The sequence below is a fragment of the Cydia fagiglandana genome, chromosome 15 (genome assembly GCF_963556715.1).
Source record: "Cydia fagiglandana chromosome 15, ilCydFagi1.1, whole genome shotgun sequence".
Classification (NCBI taxonomy): domain Eukaryota; kingdom Metazoa; phylum Arthropoda; class Insecta; order Lepidoptera; family Tortricidae; genus Cydia; species Cydia fagiglandana.
Genome location: NC_085946.1, coordinates 18,756,885 through 18,778,881, shown reverse-complemented (window position 1 = coordinate 18,778,881; position 21,997 = coordinate 18,756,885).

Sequence of the window (21,997 nt, the reverse complement as noted above, 5' to 3'; positions counted from 1 at the left end):
TTAAACGCTCTTTGAAATACGTTTTAAAGCTTAACTAAAGCTGTATTTGATGGACATTTGTGGAGTTTGTGAAATCGTTTAAAAGTCTCAAACTACACATGTCTGGCGGCGAGTTGGTGCACAGAGAGAACACTCAATTTAAGTTGAAAACTGCTCGCAAATTCAACACTATTGCACAAAGACAACGAAGGTTGGTTGGTTGATTTTGATTTCGATTCACTGCTCATCTGAAACTAAATGCAATATGATTTTCCTCTCCCCATGAGACCTCGACGACCAAATACGAAGTGACTTTGAAGTGAAAAGACATTATTAATTTAAGTGATACCTCAATTTGAATATTATATGTTCATAGTAGAATTCTAGCATATCATTTTGTACATACATAATAGAGGTGTGACTGTGTGGGTGAAAGTGGAGTTAAGTCGCTCAAGGCTTGCGCTTATAGTTCTAGTCGTCATAATCATAAGATATTGTTACAATATATGCCAAATTATATAATAGCAATATTAGTAAGCTTTAGTTTTTTTAAGGTTGTGATTATTTTAATTTCTACGATATAAGGAAAAACCTTTCTTGAATATATTCCTAAAACGTTAAAATCTTTAACACCAATTTGTATTTGTTTCTCGCTGTTTTAGATTAGGAACCATGTTTTGCCTTTTCCGTCCATCTTTTTTTGTTGTTTTGCAGAAGTTAATGTAAGATAAGATAAGATTAGTATCTGGCAGATGCACAGCGAGATTTGATCAGTAGACATTACTCGCCGATTGACCATATCAACAATAATTGTACAAAGTGAACTCGAGTAATATAGATACGTGTTTTAATTTATCGTGTAAATAATTTACAGTATTACTTATATGTATACATATTATTAGAGGGCGTAGCCTGAAATAATGAAAATATACATCAAGAGATTTGAATTTTAGCCCACTTAAGGATGACTCACGCTTGAATGGTCCGGGTTAGGGTCGAGGCGTCACTTCGTTCAAAAACGAATAAAATTGTGGGGCGCCTATCTAGCTTGGTGGATCCGGAACTTTCTAGCTTGAGTCAACCTTTATGTAAGTGAATAGTTACCATGAATTAATCCCTTATTATAAGTATGGGTTTCATAATATTTGCTACATATTGTAACACCTAAACCGGTCTACAATTCAAATAATGAGATATTTCTAAACCTAATAAAAGTAATAAAATAGAACTTCTAAAAATTATAAAGTGGAGGCAAGCAGTTACTAAATTATATGTTTTTTATTTATTTAAACATGAAAAAGTAAAAACGTAACTTCCATAAGACTCATAACATGAACTTCCATGAGAAATTTCTTTAAATATGTATATTTTAACGGGTAGCTTAAGTGTCTTCTAGTCGAAAATTTGATCGACATGTTTCACTCCGTTTTCCAGTGAAAAAACGTGAGTGACTTGTTTTAATACATAATTTTTTTTAAACTGGCTATTAAATGTCTACGCTCATTTTACACGTCAAAGAGTTCAAATATGAATCTTTTTATTATACAATGCCTTCCATATTATTTACCGCAATGTAGTCTGTGCCATAAATAATGTATTTACGTAGTATACATCTATAAATACTTAGTAAAATGAGACATATTTTTGTGCAGATATAAAATACGTTTAATGACAATCCTAGACTCTATTGAATAAATGTAAATTGCTGCAATATATTATAAACTGATGGATTTTATTTGTTACGCTCAAGACATAGTTTAATGTAGCAATAAAGTACAAGTATATTTTTATTGGCTGTCGACTTTCTATCGATCAACATTATGTATTATTTAATTCAGGATACATAGAAGCCGGCATGGTACGCTATACTTAATTAAATATTGTACGAAATGTGTTGTGTCAGTCTTACAAGCTCCGTAAGGCCGGTCCAGTTATTGACTTATTTTTAATTATATGTCCAATTATTGACACATCCGTTAAATGCGAAATAAATTTGAAGCTAATCAATGCAATAATGGCAAATCCAACCCCAGCTGAAATGTATTTTAAAAACTCAGAATTCAAGAGAGTGTTACTTATTCAGTTTCTTTAGTTTATTTTCAAGGAAAATACCAAAAGTAACGAAACTGAGTAAGAAATAAATACTTTATACGATGTGTAAAACCTAAAAAGTATAAAAAACCAAAAGGATGGATAGACATTTTAAAGATTTTTCCAGAAACTAGCGAATTTTTTCTCGCTATTTTTTTCTTAGAAACTCATTGTAACTTTTAATTTAGGTAGGTAAATACGATTGCCGACAGCCAATAAAATACTAGTGCACTATAAAATAACGTATATGAATCTATGATATAATAATGTTAAAGTCCAGTTACATAGTTGTATATAAGTAAGAGAGCAACAGGGTTCCTGTTCAATACTCGAATATTGTTTATTATGCGCGGTTACACTGATGCGGAATTGTACGTCGCTCCGGTGTGTGAGCAAGACAACGCTATGCATATTATATGGCGTTATCCCGCTTGCATACGGAGCGGCGTGCGGTTCCACATCCAATGTGAAGACCGCAATAGGAACTTGAATCTATAATCTATTAAATAGAACTTGGATGTTGTTGCGAGAGTGTAAGAATTCGGAAACGCGAGAGATCACATTATTAGTAACATAATAATAAAAAATCCCAGTGTTGGACACTAAGAGCTGCTAGGCACCACCGCACCAGTCATGGACCCATTGCTCAAATGACATTGGGTCCTTGCGTGAACGGCAGGGCTAAGTGTGATAGTGCCATTAGTACTTTACTTTTAAAAACTCTTCCTTAATTTCTTCATAATTGGATGTTTAAATAATTTGTCCATATGGTGGTTTAGTACGGTAGATGTGTTAAAAATTTAACAATTTAACTTAAACATTGGAACTCGATGTTTTTGATGCATAATTTTCGAATTATTAGTCCAGATTCAGTTTATCGAGGAGGATTTGTTGCACTAAACGTGCTCAGGAATTGCCGAAAAAAAAAGATATTGGAAATGGAAAATACAAAAAAAAAAATTCAAGTGGAAATTCGCAGGTTTGAAAACATCAATGGCACATCGCATCAGTACCCATGAGGATTCCCTTGTGGTCATCTAATTTGACTGGGTCGTATGATCTCTCGTGTTTGCACGAAGCTCGCTCGTTATGTTGTGTAAATAATCTCGTGTGGCCGGATTCTTGCTGAGTGCAGATGTCGTATTGTCGACTGCAATTTACTACTTTATAATTAACAAAACAATAGTAGGTACTTACCTACTAAGTCAGTTTAGGTTTTTGTCTTAATATATTTCTTTACTTACCTACTTTGATACAATTATAACATGTGAAGAAAAAAATGCATTTAAACCTTATTTTTGAAAGTATTGTGATTTTATGACATTGTACTTCTTTCTAGATTATTTTATTGTACTTACATATTTATTATAAATTTATTTCTTAGAGGAAAGGCCTTGGATAAAAATGAATTGAAACAAAGTGCAGTCACAATTTGGGATCCTAAAAATGTGATTCAAAGACTGTTTTTTTTTAATCGTACTGAACTTATTAAACAAATAAAACACAGATGTCTCAAATCCCCAATTTTTCCTCCAACTTGTTTTTGACTCACCTGTCTAAAGTAATTTGTAAGACTTCATTTTCATCATCCAATTTAAACTGTTTTCAACTTCAAATTGAGATGTCAAAAACTTGAGAAAAATGAAAATTGAGGCCGTTTTGTGATTGGAATTACCGACATTAGGTAGCAACATTACCGAGGGGCGTAAACATGCTTTGAATATCTTTGCCGTGTGTCTTTGATGTGTCCATGAAAAATCGACGAGTCATGAAGTCACAGTCTTATCAATAGCGAACCTATCTTTGCCCGTTTAAAATTTTACATTAAGTATATTCAATATTATAACATAGAAATACGATATCTGTACTCACTGGCCACTCCTAGTCCGCTATTCCAAATTATTTAACGTATCGTAAGGTAGTGTTTGAACTTTCTATGCGAGAATTGTGATGTTTTAAAGTATAACATTCCGTTTTTAAAAGTCGTTTTATTATCCCGTCGTTTGCATATTGAGCAAAATGCAAATTAAAGTTCCCGTGAAAGCTTTTGTAGTTCGCCTCGGGCTTTAAAGGGTTAAGAAAATCTTGCAGCCTTTTGAATTTTTACTGCAGCAGGTTCATGATTATAAAACCTATTTATACGAGTGAAAAACAATATCCGATGAGGCAATAAAAATATGAAATATATTACAAGGTGCAGGCCCAAACATACAAGTTCACAAAGATTTATTTACTGTGCATAGCACCTATTGTTTATACAATGAGAAGGAAGAAAGACCGGATTACGTAACATCCCACCAGATTAAAGGTCCCGATAATTCTTGAAGTTTCGTGTATTTGACACTCACAATGCTAAAAATAAGTAACTTGTGCTTCGTGTTGGTAGGAACTTGAGTCTTTTGGGTCTACATTTGATGAACTCGATTTGTTGTTACGAGGCTCAGCGCTCCAGAAACTTCCGAGTCTTCTAAGTGCCAAGTCGAGTCATTCATTGAGTCTTTTAAGCGTAACTCATAGTGCTCGAGCCTCCGAACGAAGACTCCGTCAACAATTTTATTATAGATTTTATCTCAATAACAGTAAAGAAAATATTTAGGCGTTATTGTATCATATTGTTAATAAATTGAGAGTTAGGTAAGTACCTGAAAGGACTTACAATTTTCTGTACAAAAGACTAGGGTCTCTGACAAGTTAAAAATGACTCTAGTTTCGACTTAATAATTAGGTCGGCCTCAGAGGAGATGGCGAGACGACCTGGATACATTTCTCAGCAACTAGACAGATGCTGCACTTAATCGGGAGGATTGAAGGTCTAGGGGGGAAGCCTTTGCCCAGCAGTGGGACACCTTAAAGGCTCTTAAAAAAAATTATTAGTCTAAAAAACTGAGACGAGACTAATAGCAGCGGAGGACTCAATGTCTCGTGTCTTGAGACTGCTTAGTGTCTGTCACATTGACTACGCTCTGTAGCAATAGGTACCTACCGAAAATTGGCGCAGTGCCTGTACGGCCTATAACAAGCGACTGACAGGCAAGAAATAAATTGAAATTATAATCTGACCTTTCAACTCAAGGGAAACAGCCTTATTGATTAGTAAAGTTTCTTCTCGTTGTTATCCTTCGACGGGAAGCTCGAAATCGGTAAATAACAAATAAAATTCGTACCTACATCAGTTCTACGAGTTGTAACGTGATGCTAATGCCGTGTTCCGTGTCTTATAAAAATAAATATTTAATAATAATATTTATCTGCGTAAAATGGTTTTACAATAATAAAAAAAAAATATGATAGGACAATTTTACACAGATCGGCCTAGTCCCACAGGAATAAGGCTTGGGTCTCTTAAATATTTATTTTATTTCAGTATTCAGTGGTGTTAGTTATTCAGTTTGGTAGAAACAATTTCGAGAAGGAGGCCAAGAGGAGGATCCAGCTGGGCTGGGCAGCGTTTAGGAAACAACGCCGAGTCTTCTCGTCATCCATACCGCAATGCTTGAAAACAAAAGTTTTCAATTAGTGCGTCCTACCCGTCATGACCTACGGAGCCGAGACATGGACACTCACGGTAGGGCTGGTCCACCAGTTCAAAGTCGCTCAGCGAGCTATGGAGAGAGCTATGCTCAAGACAGGGCGCTTTGGCGCTCTTTAGGGGAGGGCTATGTCCAGCAGTGGACTGATATAGCCTGATGATGATGATGATGATGATTCAGTGGTGTTAGGTACTCGTATCCGATGGCTTCCTACACTAGCGGTGGTCTCTCGTACCACGCACCGGTACGACTTAAGTACCGAAAGGGGGTCTCAAGGGTTCGTTAAGAGAGGGGGATGCATGATCGGATCACAGAGTACCTGGCACAGACTACGCTAGTCTTGTTGTATAACCTTAACTAATAAGGCGCAAAAAATATAAATTATAATTGTTTTTTCCTGTGTATTTCAAAGACTCATTTCATAACGGTGTCTAGGTTTAGGAACGCCTATATGTGCGATTAAGTAGTAGTGGTTTGTACCTACATTTGTACGTAATAATGTATAGATAATCACGTACAGTCTCGCAGCGTGTCGTATCGTATCGCAACTACCTAACCCATTACACTTAAATGTGCATTGAGAAGACAGACCGATAACACGTTTTGTTATCTCGAAAAAATTACGACCCGCTTGTTGGCTGATTGTTCTCTGAATGAGCTGTCACATTAAACAACACGGCTGCTTTGGCATGCGCCTAAGTTGCTCTGCATAAAAGAAACAGGCTTTTGTTTAACAGATTAGGGACTGAGCCCGAAAAAATCGTCTGAGATAATTCATACTATACGATTTACCAGCGGGCGCTTACTTGGAGCTGGTGTAAACTAGTACAAACCGTTGGCCCACCACCACCCCGTTGGTTACCAAGTGGTGACGGCCTTGATACCTTTACTGACGGTGCGGCGTGTTTTGTTTCATCACCTATTGTAGGTAAGGTGCGATGGGGTTGGGGGTCCGTATGCCGCAGCATTACAAGCGACTTTGCATCTTACCCCCTCGCACCTTAAGTGTTGTTTCATGTATTGTCTAGTAGGTAAGTGGTCTGTGCCGGAGCCTCTTTACATAATTGTAGTGAGAGGTCGTTCGGTTCGTAATTTAGTTTCATTAGGGTCTTACCTCGTCGGGTTCATTGGGTAAGTACCTACGGAAACCTAACTTACGAGTACCAGTAGCAGGTGAGCTGTGAAACATCTGGCTCAAGTTGTGTACTTTATGCTCACTGTAGTATAGAGTACAGTGAGCATAAAACATATTTAGCGTCGGCAAAAATGAAAAATTAATAAAATTATACCTACTCGTATATTAAACGGAACACCATCTTTATGTTTATGGTAAGTGGTACCTAACAAAAATTGACTGTCAATTTACTGTCTGTGTGTGTGTGTGTGTGTGTTAATTTTGGCTGTTTATTAGATGCTGAATTTTCCACTGAAATTTGAACTTATAGTGTAGGAAATTGAATATGATTTAAATTTTATCAAACTAAATCATAGAAATATTACAAAAGTTTTTCTAAAGCTTTCATCATACAACTTTTAAGAAGTAGGTAAAAGGTTATAAAATGCCTACAGTTACACCTATAATGTAAGAAAATTAAGCATTTAAGTCAGTTTCTTTTACGAAAGACGCATAACCTTAACTTATAGGTATTATAAAAAGTTTTATTCTCAACTAGTAACGAGATTTGTGATAGACTTTTGCGCCAGTTCCAAGTACTTACTATCTATAGTTGGACTTGAAAGTCACACGTTCTGATTGTTAAGTATCGACTACAGCCGCTGTACATACCTAATTAAGTACTTGTTTCATGTTTGTCGCCTTCCAAAAAAACTTCAAAAGGAATACTTGGCATGGCAACGAAATATCATGTATTATTTATCATGTTGCTACCTCACAAAAAATAAGCAAAAGGAAACGTTACCATGGCAACGAAATATCACGTATTATTTAGCGCAGTAATCACGCTGGAACAACTCACTTGATTGAAGACCAAGCAACAGCACAATTTTAACAGTACGAACGGATTTAAATACTATGTTTACTCTTTATGCGTCGAGTATCTACGTACTTGTAATTTTCGGATGACACACAAACAGAAAAACATTTTTGTCTGTATAGTTATAGTTACCGTAAAATGGGGTGAGTTGGGTGAAATTTGACTTTCAAACCTCGTAATAATTTTATTTTTACATGTGAAAACTGAATGGGGTATATAATAAGTGGTTCGGACGTTTGTATTTTATTTTGGGTAGTTCCATTTCATAACTTTGACGATAAAGAGGAAAACCCACCTCACCCCGTAGTGCCTCGTATATGGGGTGAGAAGATTTTTCATACAAAGGTGATTTTGGAAGATTGTTGGATCGATTTTTTTTTATTATGCGTATTACTATAGCCCCATTTAAAATTGGAATACATTATTTTTGTAGCAGTAGCCTTAAAATCCCTTCTCACCCCCCTCTCAAACCTTCCCCTCTCCCCATTCATAACCCAACTCTCCCCGCGAAACCTACTCACTCACTTACAGTACTGAAAATAAATTATTTTGGAACTCTAATTTCTGGCTGTAACTTACCAACATCGTCGAAAAAAAGTAGTTTTATTGAAATGTTTATAACTTTCAGGAAGGAAAGTTTCGTGCTTGTCCTTTAGACCAATTTTAACTTTCATTGAAATATCTAAATTATATTTAAATGTGTTATTGACGCATTCGAAATCTACGGGCGACTGCCATCATTAAGATATCATTTTGATCATAATCATTGTTATTTATTGATAGCAGAATGTTAGTTTGAATTATCTTCCTTGTCTCATACTGATAATACTTTACTGCGCACATAATTACTCCGCGTCATACGTGTCTCGTAAACAAAAATAGATTTACAATTTGGGAGAGTAAGAGGCAGTTAATTAAAGCAGTTAACCCTTGATTACCAATTAAAAGGGGGATGTTTATTTGTATGGTCAGCGCTGAGGGATAGTTGGTATCATTGGCACGTGCCCCATACTTGACCGAGAGGCGGATTCTAATTTGTCGATTTGTTTTTGATATATCTTGAGATAATTCACGCTTATGAGGGCATGTAAAATGCACAGTGAGAGTCTTGCTTGAGATATGTAGGTACCAGTCAAAGTCGTATACAAACAAAGTCAAAGGCATAACAAATCGTTACCTTATAATTGGCTTTTGAGACGTTTACAATTGTATACCACTACCATAGTAAGTACGCAACATAGCCTAAGGGCGTTTGCAAGTCTGAAAGCATTATCTTCCTAGCGCTGAGTGTCTGATTGGTTATGGGCGCGGGCGTTACGATTATGAATTTGATTTGGATTTGTTAAGGACATAATGTGAATGGGATAACGCGAAGAAGATGTTCTTGTCGAAAAAAAAATACTTTTGACACTAATCCTATTTATCCATAACAGAACCAGTTCAAATTTGTAACCCAATAATACAAATAGAATACGAGTACGCCTCCCAGTTTCTCCATTGAATGCAGGAGCTAGTGCGAGGTAATCGTCTGAAACATGGTAATAACTGCAAGTCTGCAATGCAAAGTGCAATCTGCATCGCAGATGCGTTGTTTCACTCGCTGGGTGTTTTTCGGGGTTAATTGCCTGGGATAATCTGAGTGTTTCGGCTTTCAGCACTAGGAGAGTAAAGGAAAAAGTAGAGCATTTTCTAATTTCCTTTCCAAATTCTGGATTCGTTGACATCTGTGTTTTTTAAATGTTAAGACCAGTTAAGAGGAAAGACAGCTGAGCGCCTTCTCAGATTTGAGAATTTTAGGTATAATAGGTATATGTATATCTTCGTCGCGCTGGCGGTAAGAAAGAGCGTGCGACTTTCAATCCGGAGGTCGAGGGTTCGAACCCCGGCATTGGTATGAATGTGTTATTTGGAACTTATATATTATGTACGAAATATAATTGAATATTTAAGTACCAATCGCTTTTTGGTGAAGAAAACATTGTGAGGAAACCGTACTAATCCTAATAAGGCCCAGTTTTCCTCCTGGGTTGGAAGGTCAGAAGGCAGTCGCTTTCGTAAAAACTAGTGCTTACGCCAATTCTTGGGATTAGTTGTGAAGCGGACCCCAGGCTCTCGTGAGCGGTGACAAAACTGCCGAGATAACGCGAAGAAGATGATGACCTTCGTCGCGCTGATGGGGGCTTTCTGGGCTAGTGGGCTATCAAAATCGCTGCCAACTTAGCTTGGTCTACATACACAGACAAAACATCCTCAAGACTGAGTATAGTCGCGCTACCCCCTCTGCTACGAATACGGTATTTTTACTCCATGTTCGAGTCGAAAATGTCTTTGTGTGACATGCGTGTCTTTGAACGGACCAATCACGGCACGGGACTTCGCTCACCTCGTCCCGCGCACCCCCGCATTTTTGGCATCATTGGTTGCATGAAATAATTGCTCTAAACTCAGTCTAGAGGATTCCTAGTCTATGTCTAAATATGTTACAGACACGAGTTGGTAAGATGAACTGCTAGTTTCCCTCTGTTCCGCGGTTTTCTGTTTCATACCGCACGGCAGGCTGTACGCGAGTTATGCATATGAAAGAACTTCTTTGTTTGAGCTACAACGTTATATTATGAACTTAAGGAACGCGATACGAAACCACTTACCGCGTTCTGTTTAAGTTATAAAGCGTTGTTTATAATAAATCTGATAATTCTTATAAACTCGGTCGAACCATTACTCTTATAGGATTCTCTATATTAAATAATAATTCTCTATATTAAGATTTATTGATTTGTACTTTGGTGCGCGTAAGTAAATCGTATCATTAACTCCTTATAAATAAGTTTTTTTTTTCGTTTTCGTTACGTTTTAAAACAAAACTGAAACTAGCACACTTTTTACAGTTTTAATGAGTTTGTCGAGTTCATAATAAATACTTAAAATTAGATTATACTTTACTTTAATAGTTATTACTATACAATTACCGATATAAAATGTTACAAATTATGTTATGTAAATTTTTTTTTTATATTATTTCCAAAATAAGTATTTATATAAATAAAAGGGTCGCGACATATAATGTTTGGCAGTCTAAATATTAATTTGAAAGTAATTACTTACTATATACTTTTTAGGTACCTGTGTAGGAAAAAATTGTAATATTATGTTATTTTATACCTCTTATCAGCTAACTAAAATTAGCCTTCGCGGCACTTAATGCCTACCCAGAAGTCATTATTGTTATTAACCCTGCTCACGGAACTGAAGTATTCGTAATAAATGAGATTTTCCTCGCGTGGGAGTGACAGGATAGGTATTTTATGCGATCACTCGGCTTATTAGGTATATTTTTAATGAACTACTTGACTTTTCTTGGATATTTCGGAGAAGTATTGTAAAATATCTGCGCGTTATTCTTTACAGTTCGATTTTCTCGAAAAATCGTTAGTGGTATGTAGTTGTATTTATAGAGGTCGATTTAAATTAAAATATTTACTTAACATTGTTGAGATTGTTGATCGAATTTAAAACCTCGTGAGTTAACCCTCTCATTTCGTCGTTAAAGACCTTATTTCGTTAGAATCTTTTATTTAATTACAGTAATATATATAGAATTCTTACTATCGTCACATTTGGACTCCTAAATAAAGAGTTTCTAATTAAGACGTATAAACATTGTTGCTTTGGTTTCGTAAATTAAGTAGTTCTAATACACAGGGAACATAAATCGAGATGCCATGTTCCTTTGACCTCCCGCTGCCGTGCTCCGGACATACACCTAAAGCCCGGTGCACACTGCACACAGCATGCGTAGGTGTAGCTTTGTTCAAAATGATTGTTGTCTTGTTTTTTCTTCTTCTTCTTCTTCTTCAACCTAGCGTTTTCCCGGCCTAGCGCCAGGGTCCGTTTTCCTGCTCAGTCTTCTCCACTTTGCCCGGTCTTCGGCATCCTCAAGTGTGAGATTGTTCTCTTGCATGTCCGCTGTCACGACCCTATGCGTAGCTTTTTGTATGGGCTGAAATTTTGTTTTTAATTTTTCTCGAAATAATCTTAATCTACCTACAGCTAAAAATACATACGTAGAAGCGTGACAGAGAGGGGTCAGTAACAAGCCAACGAAAATAATTTAGACATGATTACATTCCAATTTTGTCTGTGACCGGTGTATTGCCCCTAACAGGTACAGATAGAAATAAGCCCTTTGTATAAATCATTCCCATTATACAAGAGACACCTATACTTTCAAATAATAAAAGACCGAATCCAAATTGGTTCTACAGCTTGAGAACTTATATAACCGTGATCAAACTTAAAACACCCATTGGGGATAAAATTGCATCTAAGTATGAGTGATTTCATGATAGGCCTCATATCGCTTCATTCTTCACGCTTCATATCGTTGCTGTTTATATATCTACATACGCATTCAGTGTGACGCCTGGCCTTTACCTTTGCCTTCATCACGGTAGAATCCCTAACTGCGCGGCGCAGGTGAGCCTCTACATTACTAAAGTTGTTTATTATTTGCTAATAACGCCCTGAGCAGGGTCCATTGTTAAGGCCCTTTAAATTATATTACTGTTCACTTAAATTTCATTCACTTTCAGAGGATTCCTGGATAAATTGAGAAATATCTCGCCAGTTATTTTCGAATATCTTATTGTTAAAAGATGGTATTCGCGAATCCTTTTGGAAGGATCGTAAATTGAAGGGTAAGTTTCGTCGTTTGATCATCATAGAAATATGAGCATACTTTCGAATTCAATTTTGCGTATTCAAAGATTTGCTTTATTCCTTTTACGGTGTAAAAATGCGAAGTATTTTAGAAGCAATTACGCTCTGATGGAGCCAAAAAGAGAATGGTAATATGATCTTAACAGTGTACAATTGTACGTAGGTACAATTCAAGAATAATCAAGTGTAACAAAATATTTAAAGCGTTGGAAGTCTAGCGGTTAGGGCATGAGACTTTCAAGTGGGAGGTGGCGGGTTAAAATCCTGGCTCGTACCAATGAGTTTTGCGGAACTAATGTACGATGCATCATTTGATATTTAGGTAGCAGTAGTTTTAGGTAAAAGTAAAAATTGTTAGCTAATCCCAAGAAGGCAAAGTTTCCCCTCTGGGTTAGGAGGTCAGAACAGAAGGCAGTCGTTTTCGTAAAACCTAGTGGCCATGGCCAACCAGACATTTACGTCTACATCGTCTTGCCGCATTGCTGTTTTGACCTTTAAGGTGACGTTCGGATGGCAGCTACAGCTGCAGTTCTGTTGCGACATTACTGCTGCGGCCTTCACGCGACCTCTGACTCTCAATTTCCTTGATAAAATGAGTGACGGATTGAACATGATAATCGGGATAGTAATACGGCGGCAAACGATACTCATTTTATCATGGAAATTGACAGGTATGTACAATGGCATCTTTATACAGTCATAGATTCTGCAGAAGAGGGCTATTCGAGCAATATACAGAATGAACCATAGAGACTCACTTAGAGATAAATTTAAGGAAATTGACATAATGACAGTGCACTGTCAATACATTTATGAGAATATTCTGTATGTACATAAAAATATTGTAAATTTTAGGAAAAATTGTGAAATCCATAATATTAATACTAGAAATAAACATAAGTTCTAGAAATAAATATAAAAATCATTCATGGGTAATTGTGTAAGATTTTATAATAAACTTCCAAACCATATTACTGAATTATCTATTAATAAATTTAAGAATTATGTAAAGCGTAAACTTATTTCCAAAGCTTATTATACCACACAGGACTACATGAATGATAATACAACGTGGGATTAATTGTTATTCGAAATGATTATTTATTTATTAGGTATATTTGATTATTGATGAGGAAATGGATATTCCGATGTAATATTATCTACTTGTTTGTTACTTATGCTTTTTTTTTACATTTAGATTTTATTCTAGAAATTCTAGACTAGTATTTTTTTATACAATTTTTTTTTTTAATGTTTGACGATCCTTTTGTGAAATTCTTAGTGTTAAATTTGACATGTATAATAATCCAATTTTATTACGGAATAATATTAACATCAATAAATTGCTCTGATAATTAGATTAAGATTAATTACGATTCATAAGAGCTTGTTGCTAGGCCTACATGAATAAAGTATATTTAGATTTTTTGATTTTGATTTTGATTTTAGATACCTCTATTATCACAGTATTACAGCTCGTAACACCATTTTCAAGCATTTGAGGTACCGAATAATTATCCCGATAACTAGCGAGAAAGATTACGAGCCAAAAGTGAAAAGTTACGAACACTATTAACTTCGAGAACTCTCCAAGAACATCAATTAGTCTCAAAAACAACTCCACCTGACGCTTTAAGCAGTTCAAACTCAGCTTAAGACTATTCAGTCGCAATTTAAAGAGAATCCGAACAATGAACGGCTATTCAACAATACATAAACACACTTAAAAAGTTAAATAAAAGGCTTCGCAATATGAAAAGACTGCAACAAGAGTCGACGAAGAAAGGCTAGGAGGCGCATTCCGATGAGGAAAATATGATATTTGATTTATTGAAATTAGTATAGTTGTACCTACAGATAAAGATAAAAGATATGAGACAGAGATAACAACTAAATATAATATATTATAGTAAAACTGTTTTATATTTTTAAATAGTCCCACCTGTTAGGTACTAGTTAATTTCCCAGAAAAATGAAAAAAAAAAAACTTTTAGGGTGAAATTAATATTCCTAAATTTTAAATAATTGCTAAAGTGCACAAGTAAATATTTCAGCATTTTTTGGGATTTTTTAATATTTCTCTGACCCGAGAAAATCCCGAGCACATCGTAGTCGTGACTGCAGCAAATTCCCTCCTTTGTGGCGTGAGCGATCGCGTGGAATAATGACTGTTGCCGGGATATAGTGGGCTCTCAGATCGATTTGGTGATAAAAGGATTTTAAATACCCTTAATGTTTCGTATAAGGCATTCACATTTAGCAAAACATTTACTGATTTTATAGTATACTTTAAATGGCTAGCACAAAAGTACCTTTAAATTGACTTTTCAAACGATTTCGAAGGGACACAGAATAAGGCATTCTGAGGGTTAAATTAAAACCTGTAAAAATAAAACATGATTTCAAAAAGTTTTCAGCGATGATCGTGTTACTACGTTTACAATGCAAGTACCAACAGGCTTTAATAAGAAAGAACAAAGCTTCGTTTGTATTATGTGTATCGTTTAGTCAAAATTAGTTTTCACCAAGGCACTTTACAAAGGCAATAGTTTTCATTTTATAAAGGCACCTTAAGAAAACTAGTTTTATCTATAGGAAAAACGCGTTTTTACTAAAAACGGGTTTTTACGGCAACATATACACTAGAATTCACATATTTTGTATCCTACACTGGATCCAATATACTTACGAAGTATCAGTAAAATAATTGTTTTAATTAAAATCCCGATTTTTCCGTCATTATTTGGAAGCCTGTCTCGAGCTACGTGAGCCCGCATTATTCTTTGTCAATTCTTCGCAACAATTCACCCCGACTTTATTGTGGGCCTTCCTTTTCAATTCCTCTTCCTCTCGCCTTTGCGGCCCCAAACACTAACGCCGTATTCATTGCTTCGTTGTACAGGAGCATTGTAGGTAATGTTTCACAAAAGCACCAGTGAATTGTGTAAAATGGTTGGTAGTCGTGTGTTTTCTGGTTAGAACTGGCAAGAATCGAGTTACTTGTGTCATTTTGCAGTTTTAAATTGCAGCGCTCATCGGTGGTTTATTATTCGGAGCTATTGTGGAGCCGATCGGTTTCAATGATGTTTGTTCTATTTCTGTTTCATGGGGATAATGGTGCATTGTATTCTGTGTGGAAATTTTCCTACGTTTTAATAGTTGGATAAAGCGTTTCGATATTCGAGGATTATTTTCTTTGACTAAAAGAATGCATATTTTGATACTGAATTCTTTAAAGCGTGCTTTCCAATAAAGTAGCATCCAGATTCAATTATTAATATTTTCGTTAACCCTTTTTATTAAAGATAGGTACTGTAAATCAAGAGAATTAGTAAATAATGCCGAAATATTCTGTTAGATGGCTCTGAAATCAAATCTTTCTTCCACCCCTTTGGATAGTAAGGTTCCCGCGGACGGTTAAGAGCATATTTTTTTCGGATACTATGCTATCGTCGGACGGTCAAGTGGCTAATAGACGCAGTTAGATATGGAAAGTCATTAAATTAATAAATCAATGATATTTAATGACGCTTTATACTAATCAACTCACATGGATCTTGAACTGACTCCGTACAAATTCAGTTGTTCTATCGTAAAATGCTTCCAATAGTTCCAATACTCGTACACAATGCGCTCGACAAAAAGTTACCTATATAATATGATTCTCCCATTAGGACGAATAAAGAGCACAATCCAGATAGATTTAGAATTAGACCGTCTGTAAACGGTCCACGGCCGAGGAGGGGCAGTAAAGGGGGAGGGACTAATGCCGACAACCGCGCATTGTCGCGGACAAAGCCGTGTGTTAGCAGCTTTACTTTCTTGCTGGCCACTGGTTCAAGTTAGCGGCGATCTGAGATTTCTGACGACACAAATTTACAGTGGCGGATTTCCCATAAGGCACAGTAGGCCCGGGCCTAGGGCGGCAAGATATTAGGGGCGGCAAGATATTAGGGGCGACAAATTGTGACAAAAAATTCGCTGATGATAACAAAAAATAACTCAAAATTAGACCAGGCAACAAATTCTCAAAAAGTACCTATAGAGGGAAATGCTTGCAACACAATGTTTGACTTTGTACCTATTTTTATTTGAACTATCTAGGAGGTGAACATATCAAAAGTCCCCGGCCGTAGCCCTTGAGCCAGGGGAAGAGAGAGGTCTCCGAAACTGCCGGACCAATTAAGTTGAAATTTGGCGCACATATGTAAGTTTGTGACCCAAAGATGGACGTGTAACGTAAATAATAGTACATTGTGCAACATGGGGCGTAAGTTGAATATTGCAAACGAGAGTAAATTAAATCGCGACGGCTTGCCGGAGCGATTTATAGGCTAGAGTTTGCAATATTATTACGCCCCGAGATACACACTATGTTTTTCATCACACTTGCGATACAAAAAATAAGTTTAAAGACAAAAAACTGTTAATTATGGCACTAGAAACTTCATAACTCCCTAGGGAAAACGAATTTTCTATAACTCCCGCTACGCCTACGTGCAATTCCACTTTTACTGAGCGAGTGTGATGAAAATGAATTTTAAATATGGCCTCCATATTTTGGGGGTTAAATGAGAAAATTTAAAAATAAAGTTTTTCAAACTATATCGTGTTACATATCAAATCAAAGAGCTCATTGTAAGAATCTCAGATTTTTTTTATAATTTTAGGATAAATAGTTTAGCAGTTATTCAAGAAAATAGTTTTTAATGTTTTTGTAGGTACATGAAAGTCAATGTTATTGGTAAAACTGTCACTTAAAATGAATAAGTATTTGCTTATTAGTGTTCCGTACAAAACTTTGTTCACGGAACACTTATGGGATCACTTCGGTCTTGTTTTTTTCATAAAACCTATGTTCCTATGATCATGTCACAAGTACGTATAGTTTCTAAGATATAATAAGCGAAAAACCGAAAAATGTGACCTTCAAACCAAACCCCCCAACTTTTGATATGTTTACCTCCTAACGAGTCCAAAAAAGTTACTAAGTAAAAAATGTGTCCCAAGCATTTCCCTCTAATTTAGCGTCCTTATTTTATAAATCTAAGGAGACTAATGACTGGACAAACTATTGTTTGAATCATGGATTGTATCGTGAGAATTGTTTGTTGTGGTTTTTATTACCGCCGCGCGCCGCACCACTCGCCGCCGTGCACTGTGCAGTTTCAGAGGAATTTCCTTCAAAGTGGTGAGTGCTGTTTTGTGGTCCAAAGACGATCAAGATTTCAAGAACCGTTGCCAAGCAGACATAGTCGGTTCCCTAACATAAGTATCCGCTTTTCTATACAGCAGAATGGCGACGCAGGTAAGTAAGTACTTAAGTTGAGGCACTTACTGTACGTTAGGAACATTGACAAGCCTGCTTGAAGTGCGCTCTATGAAGGTTCAACCGATTCAGGTTGCTAGTTCATATTGGTACCTACCAAACAACCAATACCTAAAAACTAACCAATTGAATTAGGAATGACAACCATGTCATACTTATTGTGATTTTGGTATACATTTCGAGTGAATATTTATAATAAACCATTAAAATTGAATACATCCAACACCCATATTTTTAAACTGGGTCAAAATATTCTGTAAAACCGGTGTTCTTTCTGTGGATATTACTAAAATTAAGTACATTAGGTTATTTTTTTAGGACTTTCATCATACATCTTTATCGGCATTATAAAGAGTACCTCCGATAAACGGATGGTGCTTAGCAAAAGTGAGTCATCCCACATCCATTTTGCAATAAAATGTCAACTATAAGCGTCAATTTTCTGAGTTGACATCTTAATGACACATTATTGCTTAACAGCATCCAATAACATGGCCTAAAGTCCGTTTATTTTATGATGTTTTCTTCAGAAAAGTCGCATAACCCAAATAAGGAGTTCGATCGAGCTCGTGGCTTGAACCTCGGGCGCGGGTAATAGGCGAGTTGTCTTGAATCCCGGAGTCAATCCGGGCATTGTCCCGCGGGCCGGGTTTCATTACGGAATTGGAGTGGGAACTTACTCTTATGAGATCATTAAAATAACGGGGGTAATAAGGTTCTACACGCTGCAGTAATTAGGCCATTCATTTACTAGGTATGTCTTTCATGAATAACTTTAGACTTAAGAAAGCCAAGGTGCGAAGATGTTTGGATATTTGGGTATATTTTTATCTACGAATAGAAACCTTGTTTATATGATTAACACTTGGGTAATCGCGTCCTAATTTCAAAAGGACCCAGGACTGGACCCAGTACAATTCCTATGTGACTTTGTTAACGCCTTACTGTATGTAATAAAAAATATTTGTTGAAATTTGAACTTTAATAGCTGTCAATAGAGTGAAATATCATATCCGCCATATATGGATTCGTATGCGGTAAGGGGTTTGGTTTTTATGATTATGAAATAGTTCCCGTCAAAATAAAAAAAAAATCTAAGTATAGATCTTTTTCACTTTAATTAAAATGAAAGTTTCCACTCGGACGTGTAACGTCGCAATTTATTCTTTGTTCTCGTGTCGGCATCCATTGACTTTCATGAAGACCATCTGCGCCGTGCGCTCACTTCATTTTGAACTTTGGGTCATATACAGGGTGATTCGGGAGACTGGTTCAATCTTACGCATTCAGCAAATGATAAGCTACTGTTTCATGCCATTATTAGTGAGATTAAAGTTCACATACCTGTAAGCTGTGTGAGGCAAGAAGTTTACTTTTATTTATATTTACGTAAATATGGGGCAGATAATAAGGGCATATGCATTAGTTTTCCTTACTTTCAAATACAAAAAAGTCAAATAAACACTAAATCTGTGTTCAACCCGTCTAGCACTAGGTATTGAAATACTTCGCAAACTATTACAACCACTGACTGTTATTTCAGTGGAAAAACTTCAAAATTTTTAGACATACTGACTTAGACTTAAAACAGAGTGTAGTAAATAAAGGAGACTTACAGCTTCCCAAGTCTCACCCTCTATACAAAGCCGCGAGAATTGTGAATGTTGTAGATGACATTAAATACGTATTTTATTACTTTTTAGTTATTAGCTTATGAAAACAGCTACCCTTAATAATTTATAAATTTTTAAAATAAAATTGGATTTCATTGTCCGCAGTTATTTCTAAAAAGCTAAATGGAAAAAATGCATGCAAGGAATACGGTGTGTACGATTGCTCGTCTTGAATATTTTCTATTCTCTGCTTAGACTTACATTCAGTTATAGTTAGTCATTAGTTCCCTTCAAAACGGAGCGAAGTTCGCCTAACTTCTATTCGTTAAAAGTTATTCGGTTCAGTCTGAACCAATCAGTCTGTGCTTCTTAAATTATCTGTACTGTAGTTGAAGTTACTGGTGAATCTATCTATCTATCTATCTATACATATAATAAAGCTGAAGACGGTCGAAAGTCTGTACATGGAAGATATTTGAAAAAAAGTTGGCTGGGGATACTTAGAATCGATAACAGAACACGTTCCAAAAGTTTTTAGAATTTTTGTCTGTTTGTCTGTTTATCTGTTTATCTGTTTATCTGTTTGTCTGTTTATTTGAACGCGCATCACGTGAAAACGGCTGAACGGATTTTGATGGAAACTTTACTTATCTGTCGAGAAAATTCCCGGCCAGGTTATAGGCTATAAAAATTCAACCCCTAAAAGGGGGGTAGCCACAACACTCGATTGACTTAAGTTTGCCCCTGAATCTTATGGCGCTATTTAGGAAGGAGGGGCAAACTTTTTTCAAATATGTGCTGCCACTATTGAGTACCCTGGTAAACTAACAGATGGCGCTGAATTTAATACGTTGTGACATGAATAAGCCACCGAGGAAAGATTTTGCCAAATTAGCTCTAAGTTGAGAAGAGGGGTTACGGATATCAATATAAATAACCTAAATAAACCTAATCGTAATTATATCGTACCCATATCAAATCCATATTCATACGGAGGTATCGCCTCGCACTTAATAATGGCCACGAAGGTGGGTACTTTGAAAAAAAAAGCATTGACCTCTGTCATTTGCAGTGCCGGATTAACCCTTTTAAGCAAAATAAGCACTTTCTCAGGGCACTACGTCTAGGGGGCACCAAAACCATAGGCAAAAAAACGCGCAGGCTGCATCAGCATTGCAGTCGTCGTGGAGTAGGTACCTACATGAAACTTTTATACGTGTACACCCATCTAATAACGAAGGGTCGTAGGGATCAAGTAAGAGAGTGAGGGTACGTAAGAACATCTTCAACGTAGGCTTTCGATTTGACCTTACGCGGAGGCCCTTAAAGTCATGAAAAAATATCTTGCTTTCGGGATTGCGGCCAGCCGATTTTTTCGACATAGGTAACCGATTTTATAGCGAATTTTGCTCTCTTGCACGCCAGATTTGTCGGCCAAGCCGAGTTGCTCCTTAGCCGCGATCCTGAGACCTAACTGTCAAAGTGTTATAAGGGATATAAAATGATGTAACTGATTTCCATACTAAAAGTAAATATGTACAACTGTCTATCAAATTGCGTTTTTTTTATAGAAAAATTTTATATGATAAAGGTGATATTCACGTGGCGACTGCAGCAGCATTACTCTGTTGCTACGTTACTGCTGCAGCACTGTCAATTTTTGTGATAAAATTATGTGACTGAATTCCATACTAAAAGTAAAAATGTACAACTGTCTATCAAATTGCGTTTTTGTATCGAAAAATTTTCGCGCTCGCTCCGCTCGCGTTTTCTGTTACATTCTAAGATATGGCGACTGCAGCAGCATTAGGTACTCTGTTGCAACGTTACTGCTGCGGCGCTGTCAATTTTCGTGATAAAATGATGTGACTGATTTCCATTCTCAGCTGTAATGCGGCAATGAACGTCACTCAATTTACCAAAAGAATTCAATGTAATCTTGATGACCCTAGGGAGAGGGGGCACCATGGTCTAGAAATGCTTAGGGCATCAAAATATATTTTCCTTCCCGAAAAAAATCGAATCATTCGCAAAAGTCTCGCAACGCATTGAGGTTACAAACGGCACGCGGTCTTCCTCAGGAGTCTGAAGAAGACCACGGTGAGTGGCACTCTAGCCAGGCAGGCCGCTTCGCTTTCGCTCGCGCGCGTATACCTTACTGTATCTTCCGATATACACTCTGTCGTTAAAATCACGTGTAAAATTTTAATAAGGACGAAAAAAACTATTGATTTTGGAGTGTAATTTTATTTAGTGATACCTATCTGTAAAATATTTTATCTGGACTACAGTCCTCTAGCATATCCATCTGTCAACTTTACTTAAAGTAACTTTACTTAAGCCTCCAGGGGAGAGGGAGAGAAATTAGGATTAGAAATTAGCCGCTTACTGACACAGACCGAATTCCACGCGAGCGGAGCCGCGGGCACAGCTAGTTCTCAATATAACTTAACACTCCGGTATACAGTGCCATTAAGATTCTTATGGTGGATGCCACTCATGTGTACACGTAAGGTGTATATAAAAAGGAAGGGATGGATAAATTCACACATTTATAGTAAGCTTCGGTAACTTAGTTGTTTAAGAACGACTGGACCGGTGTTCCAAACAGGTTACAAGTATTTTTCATCTAATTTAACAAATTGGAGTTGAATTCCCGTGAAATGTATATATACCTATATATATTTACATTTAATTTGGCACATAATCTGTACTTATAATGCCTAGTGTTAGAAATAAGGT